Source organism: Cuculus canorus, chromosome 5, assembly GCF_017976375.1.
Source record: "Cuculus canorus isolate bCucCan1 chromosome 5, bCucCan1.pri, whole genome shotgun sequence".
In the NCBI taxonomy this organism is placed as follows: domain Eukaryota; kingdom Metazoa; phylum Chordata; class Aves; order Cuculiformes; family Cuculidae; genus Cuculus; species Cuculus canorus.
Window position 1 is genome coordinate 41653950 of NC_071405.1, and position 15515 is coordinate 41669464.

General features: G+C 37.1%; 1 protein-coding gene across 5 annotated transcripts in view; it reads right to left on the minus strand.

The window, feature by feature from the left end:
• The window catches only part of KCNQ1 (potassium voltage-gated channel subfamily Q member 1), a 362029-nt gene that overhangs the window by 226656 nt on the left and 119858 nt on the right, over positions 1 to 15515 (minus strand). The window lies entirely within an intron of this gene.

A 15515-nucleotide genomic window follows, 5' to 3' on the forward strand; every position in this document is an offset into this window, starting at 1 on the left:
ACCTTTAAGAACCCACTCCGTTTATCATATACAGACAGACTTTTTTTCCTTCAAAAAAAGACTACAAATAAATCTTCCCTAAAATTCTGGCAGCCTTTCTACTTAGAGCATTGGTGAATCCTGCTGAAAGGCAAGATTGTTTTTGTCACTAATTTTGTCATCCAGTTGACTATTAATCCGTGGCTGATAATTTCATACATAACATGACTGCCCCCTTGTGTCAAACTAGATTTCCCTCCTTTAGCAGGGCGATTTTGCACATCTCTACTAATTCCTCTTTTCTTAATAAGAAAAAAAATCCTCTAAACTAGTTTCTTGAATACAAAACTAGAGCTCTACAGTTCTTGAACCTCTGACAACACAAAATGTAGGGTACAGATGATAGAAAGCAATTTGGAAAATAGGAACATATATTTCCAAAGTGACAGAATCCTAAGTCAGGTGTAAATTCTTTAAATAATCCCCCTTTTTTATTATAGGTCAGTTAGGTCAGTTATGAGATGAATTATATAAAAACATATAGCAAGATTGTTAGCTAAGTTCACCAAGTTAGACACACAGTGTAATTCACTAGTAGCCCCTACGTCAATATATGCAACATACTATACTACAAGCAAAAAAATCAAGGGCATCAGAGGTTCAAGTGGACATACAGAAGATATATGCCTACATTTAAAATTATGTGCTCAAAAGAAACTGAATACATTCAGTTTGCCAGCTCTGAGGGGTAATATTTTTCTAATCAGAACTTGGTCCCATGCAAAATTTACATATATTAACACACCATGAACGCTTTTGGAAAGACACAAATTATTTCAAATGTGTTATGAAATGTTACGATCTGTCCCTTAGCACAAATTGTCAAGATAGGAATGCGGGGTTTATGCAGGTATAATATGTGAAGTGCTAAACAAGGCTCTGGATGCAGGCCAGAAAGGAGAGCACTGCTATCATGGAAACATGGACAGAGTTTTGGATTTTTACACTCTTTTGGCCTTTTTTTTTTTTGTTAAGCCAAGGGGTGAATGTCAGTCAGAGCCTGTCAATGATGCTGACAGATGCAGGCGGAGCTAGATTAGATGTTTGCCATCAAGGACCAAGCAAAGAAAAAAACAAACAAACAAAAAAGATAAATAAAAGTAAAGAGACATTCACTAGCCAAGGAAGAGAATCATGCATAAAACTGAGTCAGAAGACCAAATCAGAACTTCTCCCCCTCAAAAACTCAATCTACGGGTCTTTGGCAAAGCTAAGCCAGAAAGCACTGTTAAATGAATTGTTAACCAAACTACCAGTCTACTCGGCCTTTGGCCTTCAGCACTGACTTCAACTCAAGTGTCTCCTGTTTTTCCTTGTTGCTCTTTAAAGTTTGTGGATCCATTAGGGACTCTCTCCTTTCTTCTAAGTCATATCCCTGTCCTACTGGCACATGACCTATGTGAGCACACACAATAGTTAGGAGTGATGGTAGGCGAGATGAACACGGAAGAAAGAAATAATTTCCTGCCTGCAGAACTCCAAAGTCTTCCCTACACAGAAGTCTGGAGCCAGACAAAGCACTGGTGTGGGGAGAAATGCTGGGTCAAGGTGTTTCACTGAACCTTGGAAAACAGAAATAGTGAGGGTGAAAACTAAAGAATTGAAACCAAGCAGCGCAGAACTAAGTTGACCTGATGGAAACAAGAAGCATATTCACAGTAGAACTCACAGATACCTGCATCAGAAAACTGAAACCTTTTGGATAGAATGATAAGAGGAAAAAGTAACAAATTTAATTTCCTGGAAGTTGCTTCCTCTGAACACACATCCATGTAGCTCCTAAAAGAGTACCAAATATCAAGGTGTCTACAATGTAGTATAATACATTTAATATCTGAAAAATATGAAGCCATAAAGACACCTTTAACAATCTGAGTTTCTAAAATACCCCAATGCCACAGAATGAAAGGCATCACATTCCAAGCATAAATGTGTCCAATGGTATCACCAAAATGAGCCAACTTTTCTCCCATAACCTCAGCTCATTTCCTCCTTCTGTCACTGCTGATATGACTATCCTTCCTGTTCACTGAAGCTTACATCCTTCAATTACTCTTTCCTCTTCTCTCCTTCCCCCACAATCCACCTGTTTCATCACAGCATCTCCAAGACTTGTCCCCTTCCTCACCAACCCTTCTCCCAAAATATTCATTTAGGCATTTGTAATTTGTTAGCCTTTCAATGAGCTGACCAGAGGAAGTAGTACAGATAGGACAAGGATAATCCACTAACTAAAGTACAGCTTTCCGACTTATTTTGCTTTCCCACTATCAAAACACTTCCTCTTTTTTCAGTCTCTGTGTGAGGTCTGCCACTACTGCCACATACATTTGAATTTTTTCTCCATCATGAGTAACTCCATGGAGCTATCAATCTCATTTCTCTATTGCATGTTTATATTCTGCATTCTACACAAATGTCCTGATTAATCAGAGTGGAACTGAGCTCAAAAACTTGCCACTCAGATGTGAATATTCCTAGACTTCAGACTCTTGCCTTGCTTTTATACTTTCCTCCCTCCCTCTCTCTGTCTTTTTTTTCCTCTTCCATTTCTTTCTATGCATAAAAAAAAAAAAAAAAGTCATTAACAAATGACAGACTCTTGCCATCCAAATATTTCTAATATTTCATACTTCTCTCAGGGGATCTGCAAACTATAATGACTACAGCTCTATTACATATGATTTATACTGAACTGCTTTTTAAGAAGTTATTATGTTTAAACTGTACTGCCCTCAGAAAAAGAGCATTCCTAGATGCACCATGTCTCCAATATTCCACTCAAGGTAAAGATGCAAGGCCTACAGTAAACATTATATGCCAGTTCATAATTTACAGTAAATGGCCAAAACCCTTCAGACAAAAAGACAGAAACATTGAAGAGCTCTAATAATCTGATCCTGCTGTTTGCAGCACACAGTGATTTGAAATTATTCATGTGTTTCAATATGGAAGTGATTTAACATAATTTAGCAAACCTGAGACCTACATTAAGATGTAATAATGATGAATGGATGAGACACAGCACACTTACAGAGAACCTCAGAGTCCTGCAGAGTAAAGGAAGTACCCCTGAAGATCTGGCAGGTGCCCTCATGTGGGTGGCCTTAAAAGAAAACTACAAAAAAAGAAAAGAAAAAGAAAAAAGAGGACCACAAATAGCCTTTTTTAAATTTAATATATATATATATATATACATAAAAGATCAAGAAAGTAGAATGCAAAGAGGTGTGGATAAGAATGCATTCCAAATTAGTATCTGAAAATTTTATATAGACAGGAATGGATTAGATTGCTAAAATAAAAAGCAGATGGACTGAAAGCACTTACTAAATGCACTAAAAAACACATACATTGTGGCGGCATCCCTCCATTATTTACTACTCCAGACGCCATTTCAGGACTCAAACACAGCTATTTCTTGTACAGCACTTTACATGTACATGGCCCTCAGCATAGGCTCCATATACAGCAGCAAGCACAGTGCAGATCATCCAGGACAAAGCACGTATGCAAATTTTTACTTTTCTTTCCAAATAAAGACATTGTTCACAAAGTCTAAACATTTTTAGGTACTATGTAATTAAACAAGAATGACTGGCATTTCAACTTTTTAGTCTAATTATCACAGCTATGACATAGATGAAGTTTAATAACATCTGTTTAATGATGCACCTGACTTCCTATTTCCCCTGCATAACTAATTCAATGGAACAGGTAATAACAACAACCCTTACATACTGGACTATTTCAAAAATCACTAGAAGTATAGAGTGGAATGAGAAGAAAAAGGAGCAATTAGTGGGTTTGCTGACGAACCAGAATTTCTCAATGTCACAGAGTGACTTCTTCTAAAACCAGATGAGTCTGGGAGATCAACAGTTGATGATACAGCCTACTAACCCCAGTTTGCCAAATTTTCCTCAGCACTGTGCTAAGATAGGAGAGTGCTTTCAAGCCAAGCTTTCTGTCTCATTCCCTTTTTAGAAGGAACTGGTACAGCTTAACATCTCCAGACAGGACTAATTTTTGTTTTTTGTATGCCTACTGCCAGCCACAGCAGAACTCCAAAAATCCAGAGTAGGGTTTCTGTAAATCAATATAGGGAAAGCATACACATGTGGCAGCTCAGCATCCTAGACTTCAGGTAGGATGGGAAAAGAAAAGGATGCATTTTGCCTCTGTCACCTCCCTACGCTCCCACCATAAAGCTCCAGAACATTTTGCATTCAACAACAGAGGGAATTTGACCCCTGATTTGCAGACCTAGGTGAATAACCAATGTTTCATACAAAACTTGTTTCTTTGTTTTTTTCAACCGCAGCTGTCGTCAGCTGTGCTTGCCCGCTCATCTCACTAACAAAAGGCATACTGACATCTGAACCACTTTGGAGCTATCCTGCACGTTCCACTATCTGTGGGACACAGCCCAAGGCAAGCTTTCATTTTATGTTTAACTTTAAAATAATGGATTGTGAGTATTTTCAAACCATTCAGCACTGCCCAACAGGTGTGAAGTCCACTATACCAAACTTACAACCTGAGAAGAGTTATGCTCTGTACAAGCACTTCTGGATCCCACTCTCATTGCAGAATGTTTTTTAAACAAGCAACATAGGGCTCAGCAGTCACTGAGCAGAGGCTAACTTGCATGGAGAAAGCCTGTATGGCAAGTATAAAAATGTGGGGGTCAAATTTTCAGAAGCACTCATATGGTGCCGAAGATCTTTTCTCCAATTCTAGCCAGTGTCTAAATAGGTACTGTCGTTGTTTGTTTTCTGTTTTTTGTTTGTTTGTTTGTTTGTTTTTAAAAAGCTATAAGCATTCAACTGCTTCTCAGAGTAACAGCTGCACACAGAAAAAAAAATCATATGCATGATTCAAATAAATTTTGCCATATCTTAAAGGTTTGGTCAAAGCAAACTTGCCATCAGATGTAGATGAACAAGTAATTTCCAAATGCAAGATCTCCCCAGATACAGTTCTCAGTTCATCTCCCTTTATATTCCCACATATAAAAAACACTTGCAGCGAGCACAAAGCATTTTTGGTATGATTCTTTATATGCTCTCTATATATTTTTATATATATATATATATATATTTATATATATATTTTCCATGCATACATAGCCTGCACTATGGACTTAGTCTGCCTGGAACTGCCATCGCTCAAAAAACCACTGCACCTACAAAACACAGTACAACAACCAAGAGCCACACACACTGAGTGTTACGTTTCCACTGTGCTCGGCTCTCTGCAGGATGTCGCATCACATTGAAGATCCCTGCCTTTATTTTCAAGGCTCTAACACATACAGACTCAAAATGCCTAAACGATTAAGTCCACAGGCCCCCCACCACTCCCTGTAAGTCCTCTTTTCAGGCACAGTGACACTTCTGTACCAATGACACTACACTGCACAGAAGACAGAACTGGGTGGTGGAGCAGGCCCCTAATCAAAAGCACATGAAGACAGACAGACAACAGCAACAGTTACCACTTTCTGATCCACTACCCTTTTGTTACTATATTTATGCACTCTAAATGTGGAGAAAAGGAAGCGGAAAAAATTCCCCAAACACAGACAAGCAAGTCATTTTCCCTGGGCAAGACAGACGTAGAGGAGTAACCGGACACAGTGATGACTAGCATTCGTATTTGCTTTTATCCCAAGAGGCTCTCAGTGACCACAGAAATGGATATGACACAGGAACATAGGAAAAACACAGACCAAAACACAACCGTGAGCAACAGGTCAGGTGCTTAGCTTTAGTTTCCTAAGAGGCTGACAACCACTGTAAGGTATTTAAGGTATTTTGCCTGCAACACAACGAAAAACTTCCTGCAGTGAGTAAAACAAAACATCCAGTTCTACACAGGGGGATGGCAGAAAGTCCTCGAGACATTAGCTGAAATCACAACTATTTTCAGTCCTCGCAGTCACATGAAGAAAGTAAACATAAGTCAACAGCTCCATGACCTCTCATGGGCTTTCCATCCAGGGCAGGCACCCAAGGCCAGGCATGCTGTACTTCATGCATTCGGCATGATGGGTAGAGCTCTTTGCAGTACAGCTGTGCCTTGGGTTTAGCAAGTGCTTCAAACAAATCCTTACATCCTTTCCAGTAAAGCTTCGCTACATCAGTAGGGTGTTACAGCATACTTCAAAGTTTTTTTAATTAGGAAAAGATCAGCAATAATGATCAGAAAGAGCAGCTGAAGAAGAAATTTAATGTGCCTATGCTGTAAAAGGATTTCCAGAGAAGTCCCGCATGAAGAAAATAATGCATTAATTCTGAATTGGTGATATTTGGAGCAGCATTTACTTGTGAAAAACCCTGCAACTACAATACTTATCCTTGTAAAACATTGTGAAATTAAGTAATAGGGAAAAAAAAACCCCTACTTGTATTGACAATATGTTCAAGCAATTTTCAGTTCACTTTTACCGACGGAAGGTATGAGGTCTGATACTAAAAAACGAAACTATGTCTGTAACTCTTTATTTAACAAATTAAGAAAATCAGCTACCATCACCTTCAAAATAGTTCCGAGGTGACACACAGCTGCACACGATGCGATGCTGCCAATGTTCAATGCAATTCTGCAGAACATTTTCTGAAAGACTGTTGAGGATCTCTGTCGTTTTTGCTTTCACATCTTCTACTGACAAAAAGTGGATTCCTTTGAGCCTCAACTTCATCTTTGGAAAGTGGTAGAAATCATGAGGAGTAAGGTTTCACAAGAAACTTGATGTTAACTTGCTGTTCACTCTTGCACAATGACATTTTCCGACCGAGGGCAAGAAAATGTCTATATTTGAACTCGTCCACTTGTACTGAGTGAAGCAATGGAGTTGAGCCTTGTCTCACTCTGACAGCTTAGAATGTGTTCTATAGCCATCTCTTTGCCTCTCCCCTTCCTCTCTTGGTTCCCAAGCTGTAGGGTTGGTTTTGGGGTTTTTGTGTCGGACCTTGTACAGCATGCATGTACAGCTGAACAATTACAGCATTGCAGCAGTTATTCTATCCCATTTACTCCTTTTGAAATTGCTTCCTTACACATTAATACTATTTTAAAAAGGTATTTTCATTCAGCATCGCTATCCTGTTGCACTACTCAGTGATATTTAAACCAGCTGTTGATTTCCAGTTTTCCAGCATAATGCTCTTTACTACCAAAGGTGCTCTCACAAAATCTTGTTAGAAATCAAATGTTATTAAAGTATTAAAATAGAAAGATACCTTTGGTCACACATTATACTGGGGTTTAATACCATAATACTGCATGCCTTAATTTGATGTTTGAGCCTGGAATTATATGATTAGGTCAAATATACATTAGATAAACTATTTCCTTGTTACATTGTGTTGGTTCCCAGCTCTGCCTGCAAAAAATACACACATAGATATCTGTAACTACGCTCTCATTCACAGCAATCATTATACTAATGAAGAGAAGTATTTACAAATGCTATTATTTTGACCAATACTAGAATAATAATTTTGCTAAAAATGATCATTTATTATTTTGTACCTGCACATGGAATAAACCTCAGTGGTCAACTATGTCTCTAGGTTGGCACATACTGATCTTAGCAGGCATTCCTACAAGTCTGTCCTGATATCAAAGTGATTCTCACTGAAGAGCCATGATGCCAAATCCAGGTACGTTTGCTACATCGATTCAGCATAGTATATAGCATAGCATGTGTGGGTACAATGCTGCCTGTAGATTTAACTGCTATTTAAAAGAAAAAAATTTAACAATTCCATAGTTAATATTTTGTTATTGCATTAGTAGAAAACTATTATTTGTCATATAATTAACATACCAAACAAAATATCTATCCTGTTCATTGGATAAAATAACACCCACCAAAATCGCTACACATTATAAACTACTCAAGTTTTTAACCTCCTTAACAACTAAATAAAAAGCTATCCTCCATCCTCATAACAGAAATGAAATGTTTATTTCTGCTTTTAGTTCTGGCGTTAACTCACAATGATAATAAATTTAACTTTGTAAAAAAGTGGGACATTTTTATTGTGTCATGTCCCTCCTGCTTCCCAACCCCCAATTTTGCACTTATTCTGCATGGTGCCCTAAGTAAACAATGATAAAAGTCAGTAAGTGGGGAGTTGCTTGTTGTTTTTACAGCATAGGAGCCCTGTACTTCTGAATCACTAAGCAGCTGGAGTCTGGTTTAATTACTTAACATCAATCAAGATGTAAACCAGCACTTGGAGACCAAGGAATTCAACATTCATCTGCAACACAAAAGAAATAGCTAAGCTATCTGAGCTTCTGCCTAGACAGTTTGTACACTAGGAAGAGTTAACACATTACATTTATACTATGTCAGTAACATAAAATAGCCAAACAGTAACTTTATGCTGTGCTTGAATGCATCAGTGACAATTAGTAAGGGAGAAAAGATCATTAGAATAATATTTTCTAGAGGCTTGTAACCTCTAACACAGAATGTATTTCTTCAGTACTACCTTCTGGCAAATAGTAGCACCAGTGTCTGATAGCACTTCCCTCTCCAATAAATAGACAGAAGTTAAAATATAATAAAACGAGAGAATAAATTGCAAACTCTAGGTTCCTGCCTGAATTTTTCATGTATTCACTCTCTAAGCTTGTGAAATACATTTATTTTATTCTGGTTTTGGTAATATTAAGAACACAGCACAGCAATGCTTCATTCAACTCAATGAAGCGCTACAGCCTGTCTTTTACAAGATCAAAGGAGATGATCTAATAATCCCTTCTGGTCTTCAGATCTATAGATGTAAACTACACACTCCATCTAATCTATGAAAAAAGCAACCACCCACCATCGTGCACAAGAACTTCTCCCTAAAGATAAAAGAAACAAGTAACCACACGGGACAGATGTTAGCCACATTACTTATTGTGCTGTCGGAAGCAGCTCTGTTACTACATAGCTGAGGATGAAATAAGACTCCATGAAGATCTGCCCAAGTCTTCAGCACATCTCAGGTAATCCACCTATAAAAATTAAGTTAATAAATAACTGCCTGCATCATGGAAGACACAATCCGTCAACTTCAGCCAACTCTGTAGCAAAGATCAGATGCAGAACACAGAAACAATTGGTGTGCTAGGATCCCACCAATTAGATACTATGTAAACACAGGACAATAACAGTCTCCAACTCAAAGAGCCTCCAGTCTAGGTGTAGGATGACAGATTATACATATGCAGACAGATGCAATAGCACCTGGAAAAAAGATACCACATTTGTCCCAGCACAGCAGAGACTAACGTACTCCTCGGGTGCAGGGAAGATTTTACAGCGATTTTTTAATCAGGGCAGCTGCACAAGAAAACACATGACACCAGTCCTGTTAGCTCATTCTTAGAGTGGGAATGCCACAGCTTTTGGCAGCACTTCCAGCTGATATCAATAAGCCAGAAATAAAATTCTTATAAAGTATGATGAATATACTAAAATATCCATTTGCAAAGCAAGATGAGCCGGCCCCTAAAACTGGGACTACCTGGGAAAATAATAATTTAAGTTAAATCATAAGCACTTTGCATCTTTTTTTTGCTGACTATACTGCATTGATCATTGCTTGCTTAAGGGATTAGCCATATTGGGGACTGACATAGCTCTTTTCCCCTCCCATGCAACCTGCAAGAAGAAACCAGAATGGGATAGTAACGTTGAAATCATTACACTGCCTCATTTACCATAATTCTTGAGTTTCGTTCTGAAAAAAAAGGAACTTTCCTTATTGCTTGTTAAACCAGATTTAAGGAAAACTTCCTGTAGCTCAAAGAAGCTGAGCAGATGAGAAAAATCAGGTTCCTGATACATCCAGAGTTCTAAGGTCTATTCCTATGGACAGGTTTATGGCCAATTTATAATGGAAGTACAGGATACAATGATCCTTTTCCATTCCAAAGGGAATAAGTCAGGCAAACACTCCTCCCCCTTTTTTAGCAAGCTATTAAATCAGCAGAGATTATAAGCAGCATTCTTAAGGGATTTTGATGACATACTGAAATGTGCCAAATGAAAAACTGATGCTGACAGGTTTAGAGCTAGTACTGATGATGTTCCTGTTGCAAGTTAAGTAAATGACTGGAATAACGGCACATAACAGTAAGCAGCAATGTTTGAACATTAAACGCTGGTCTTAAGCAAGTTCTTACACACAGTTGCTATCACTGTTCTTCTAACATGTGCCATCACTAATGATAAAATGGACCCCATGCAAATCACAGTTTAGATATTGCTAACAGCATTTCAAAGAGAATTCTTGTGACAGCAGCAGTCAGACGTTACATCCGGCCACTCGAGAGTGAAAAAGAAATATTTACTCAGACTTCAGAGGGGCATTTTGGTATAGAAAAGGAAGATAAAAGCAGAAATCTTTTACAATATGAGGTACCAAATCAAAGTAAATAGGGATTCCTCTGACTGATAATCCAACGGAAAAGTGACAGTTATAAAACGCATTCAGCACTGTGTGTCCTAAGCAATGTGGCTATATCTCACACCAACAGATTAAATGTCGGTAATTAAAACATAAAACACTTACTAAAAATCTTAGAGACAAAAAGAAAATATTATTTCCAAGAAACACCAGTGGTAACTGCAGCACCACAGACACTGCACTAGAAGTTTACCAGCATATTTTGAAATATAACAGAAATAAACAAAATAAAGTGTTTAAAAGCATTTATTTGTATAATTCAGAAAGATCCATATGCTATCATTTCTTCTTAATCTGGAAATGAATAAAATGCACTATTTTTTTTTTGCTTAATTATTCCATCTTTTGTGCTGTTCTACAAAGAAAGTTTTATTTTTAAAAACACCTCCACCATTGGAGGTGCCTAAAAGGCTTTCTACCACAAGGGAGATGCTGATGGAGACAGCAGAGAAGACTAAGCTGAAGTCACGAAACAGATTTTTTTCAAGAAGGAAATACACTTAAAGTGCTTTTTGTTCTTAATCTAATGTTTGGGTCTTTTTTAGTGTAAGCCTACTGTATTGAATCTAAGATCACAGCAATATGCCATTGCAAGAAAGCCTCCATTGAAAAATTATTTTACATGTATCCTGGCAATATCAATCCTTAAATAATGAAAAGTATTTTCATCACTGACATAAAGAGGTACATGAAATGTGGGGAAGAGTCATTAAAACATCAAGAATTACTGTTATTTTGACCATACAGACGATCACAAACATGCAATGTTAGCAACTGCTTTCAGTGAGGAATAAATTCCTTGAAGTCAGCTGGATCCACAGTAATTCCCTCAAAAAAAATTAGAGAGACAGCTGTATATGAAGTAATACTATACTCACACTTTAAAGATCAAGAATTTTGCCAGCAATCTGCATAGTTAGAGCGTATATTGGTTTACATAGTCTTAAGGCAGTGAATACTCATTTGGTATGGTACTCAAGGTGACAAAAATGGGAACGAGTCATTCAAGGGATCTCCCCAGTCTCTTTACACTTTGCGAAAAATACACCTACTTTTTATTTATAAAAAGTATAAATACGGTATCCAGACATGACCTTTGATTAATGTTTCAATTTCTGCTGTAAATTTACAATACATTTAGACACAGTATTTCCCTGAAAAACTACTCTTAATAAGTAGTAGGAAGAAACACCCAACATTTATATATCAGAACTGATTGAACAAACCTCTGTAATCAGCTGCTGAACCCTCAGAATGGGAAAATACAGAAATAAAAGATATTAATATATTTTTGATTCAGTAGCATTTCTGAAAGACTCATGGAGAAAGCAGAGCTTTTTAAAACTCTTATAAAGAGGTGAGAAATATTTATATAAAGGTCCATTAGACAGAGTTCTTCTTTATTTTCCTCTCTCCCTTTTTGAGCACAATTCCACTCATCACTTCTTCTTCTCACTCCCATATGTATGCTTAGAAGCTTCGTTAATTTTGTTGCTTCACCTAATGCCAAATGTAAAGTTAAAAAAGGTGCTGAGATTAAACAATTTACAACCACAGCAAAAGAATGTCTTGGTAGCTGAGGCTCAGCCACACGCAGCATAAATTTTCCTCTGCTTTAAAATGCAGATAGAACAAAAGACACAAGGAAGTGAAACAGAGAACACAGGAGATGAAAACAGTGAGAAGTCCAAAGAAGTGTGGTATTGCTACACACTGGTTTCCTATTTCATTGTTACAACAGAACAGACCACAACAATCATTAAGAAAAACACCTAAGAGACAAGTCTTATCTCAAACAACACAGTGTGTATTGCATTCTTCAAACAGTTACAGTTTGTTTTATAGGTGATATCCTTAATACCCAATTACACAGATTGCTCTGCCTGAATCTGCATCTCCTGCTTATGTAAGACTATCCACAGAAGGAAAACTGCAGTCACTTTTCCATGCACTCCTATCTTATTCTATATATCCATGTGCACCTGCTGCAAATCTTTTTTTTCTACGACACTTTCCTGTTTAAACATCAAGTCTCAAAGTGCTTCTATGATTCCTTTTGTTTCCACAAAGTGGTAGTGACAAATGATTAACTGGTACAGTAATCTTCCCAAATGAAAGATTTCACATTTCTAATACCACAGACACAAAACCAGTCCTATTAAATTCAGTGGAAACATGCACCTACATTTACAAAAAGAGAATATTTTTTTTCAGAAACAAGCAGGACACTGAAATTCCATTTAAAGAGGACTTTAGCCCTAGAAACCTAGAGCCCTTTGTCATAAGAGCTGAAAGATGGCATTTTTTTTCCACAACCTAATGCAAGTGAGGAAACAAACTTAGCTTCATTCTTTTAAGCCACAACGATGTCAAATGTTTGCCTGTCAGTAACACACTGGGCACCTCACACTCTTGCCAGATTTACACTATATGTCAAAAATAAGTCTTTTTCACAGTCAACTAAAAGTCAATTTCCAGTTGCACATCTCTAATTACCGTGTAATATTTACCTATGTATTTATGACTTTCAAAAATTAATGTTTATTATGGAGTCACCTTTCTGTGGTTTATGGATAAGTTAATTCATATGTTATATTATTTGTATAATTGACCAGGAAGTAGTTCCATTAATCCCAAATCCAACAAATCTTAGAACAAGAGTTTTATATTCCACTTCTGAAACTGTCTTCATGCTTCTGTTCCTCTGATTGAGTATGAATTGCTTTTAAGACCTGAAACTAGAGATAATTGCACTTGATTTGACTTTTCCATACTAATTTGTTTTCATAGGTAGTGCTGTCTTTTTTGTTAATACTTGGGTGTAGACCTGCCTATGGTTAGTTATTTCCTTGTCAACAAATCTGTAGCTATCATGCCGTACATATGATGACTTTAAGGAAATAAAATGCTTCACAGCCCAGGACATCAGAACAAAATAATTCATCCTAGGTTCAGACATAGATCTGAAATGACTAACCACTTCTATTAAAGAGACAATTAGTACGTGGCTTTGCACGGAGAGATATACCTACTGCACAGTTCAAAATTTGATTGTTAATTCTATTCCAAAGTGTTTAACATGCAGGCCCGACTAAAGTGTAATCAGCTCATGAATATTTGTTCCCCAGGACTTTGAAATGAAGAATGAAAAAGAAGCAGCATTTGCCTAACTAATTAACGGACACTGTCTGATCTTCTGCGTCCAGCAACAAGGGTACCCAGTGAAATGCAGTACCATGGCTTGCTTTTCAGCCACCTCAAATGCAAGCAGAACGCACAGGCCAACAGTAAAATAAACACAGAATATTTCTCATTTCAAAATATTTTGGAATATCTTTTACCTGAACGTCAATACTCCAACTGACATTACTAAACACAGTTTTCACTAACTTTTTGCCAAATCCTTGTTAACATTGATCCGGCACTGTTTCAGGCCTTTTAATAAACTGCATACAAAGTAAATGCACTTCTAAGTGAACAGTTCTCAGGCTCAACAACATTTGAGCACTCATGTTTCAAGGGGACACATTTAACATTTTATCCAGTTCTGCATTTAATCCAATTTATCCAGTTCTGAATCTAAACCCAAAGTATTAAAAGAAACAATGACTTCCATTTTCCTCCACCCTAGCAGAGATTCAAATCAAGTCATACATGGGGATGTTTTGTACCATTTGACCAAGAGCAATCTAGGGAGATTTCAATAAGGGTTACAATAAAAATTAAGGAAGTAAAAGAGAAATATGTAAGTTACTAAAAGACTAGGGTCTTAATTGGGTATGGTTCATCAGCTGTTACACATTACCTATATCCTAAGATCTCCCACAAGCAGTTCAGAAGAAAAACAAAATCACAGACCTTACGCAAGTTTGACTTAAAAGTGATGGCTCACCTTCTTATTTGAAATGTGTCAATGAAGGCAACAATGAGAAATAACCAACTCATTCCCTAAACCAAAAAAGGTAAAGAAGGCTCAGTACCAAAGCTTACTTATCTTAAAGAAAGCCTGCAATGTTGTGGTAAAATGAAGTTTAAAAGAAACTACACAAAGGAAACTTCTAGAAATGGTATCACTTCTCTGTTGTTCTTTTCTAAGGCTCGAGGAAATTTATGACTTCCTGTTCCTGCTTGTAACACTAAGAAATCTTCCAGAATACAAGTCTCGTAAATCCTCCGCCTACGAATATACACACATTTAGGTGATTCAGCTGAAAATGCAAGTCCTTTCATTTGGGGGCAGAGAAGACTTCCAGAAACCTACCTTTTTTTTAGAAAACACCCTTCTAAAGTGGCTATAAAAAATATGCTCATGTCTCTCTGCTATTTGTATTTTATAGGAAGAAGGCCTAAATATTGTCAGCAGACATTTCTCCATGTTTTATACCTCAGAAATATAAATATGCTGAGAATTTTCCTCTGTGGTTTCGCTGCAGAAATCCTTAGATTTCTAAGAACAGGAGGGGAAAAAATTGCCTTATTTCTCTGCTAGAGGACACACTGTCACACACCTACTACAGTAAATAATAAGTATTGGTTAGGAGTTTGCATTAAACGATGACAGAAAAAAATTTAAGGGCATTTGAATAAGAATGTTTTGCAATTCTCAGAATAATCTGAGAACCTGGAGAAAACATTTTAGCATAAAAGATGTGGAAAATCTTTTTTTACAAGGAAAAGAACCCAACAAAATAAAAAATACAGGCTTATCTCATATGATTTTTATACATCACAAAGCAGTAACAAAGATGAAAACAGATCTTTTCTTCCAATGAAGATCATCATTTGACCATTAGAGAAGGTGCTGCTGAAACGGAAAGGTTGGTATTTCATGTAAGTAGTATGTCAAAATTTGCACTTTACACCTATTCCATTGGAAAATGGCTGAGGGAGTAATATAATGCGCAATAGGCAAGTACTCCCACACATTGTCTCCACCAGCTGCTCATAGACATTAGCTAAAAACTAAAGCCTTGTGTCAGTCAAATGAACTTTAGG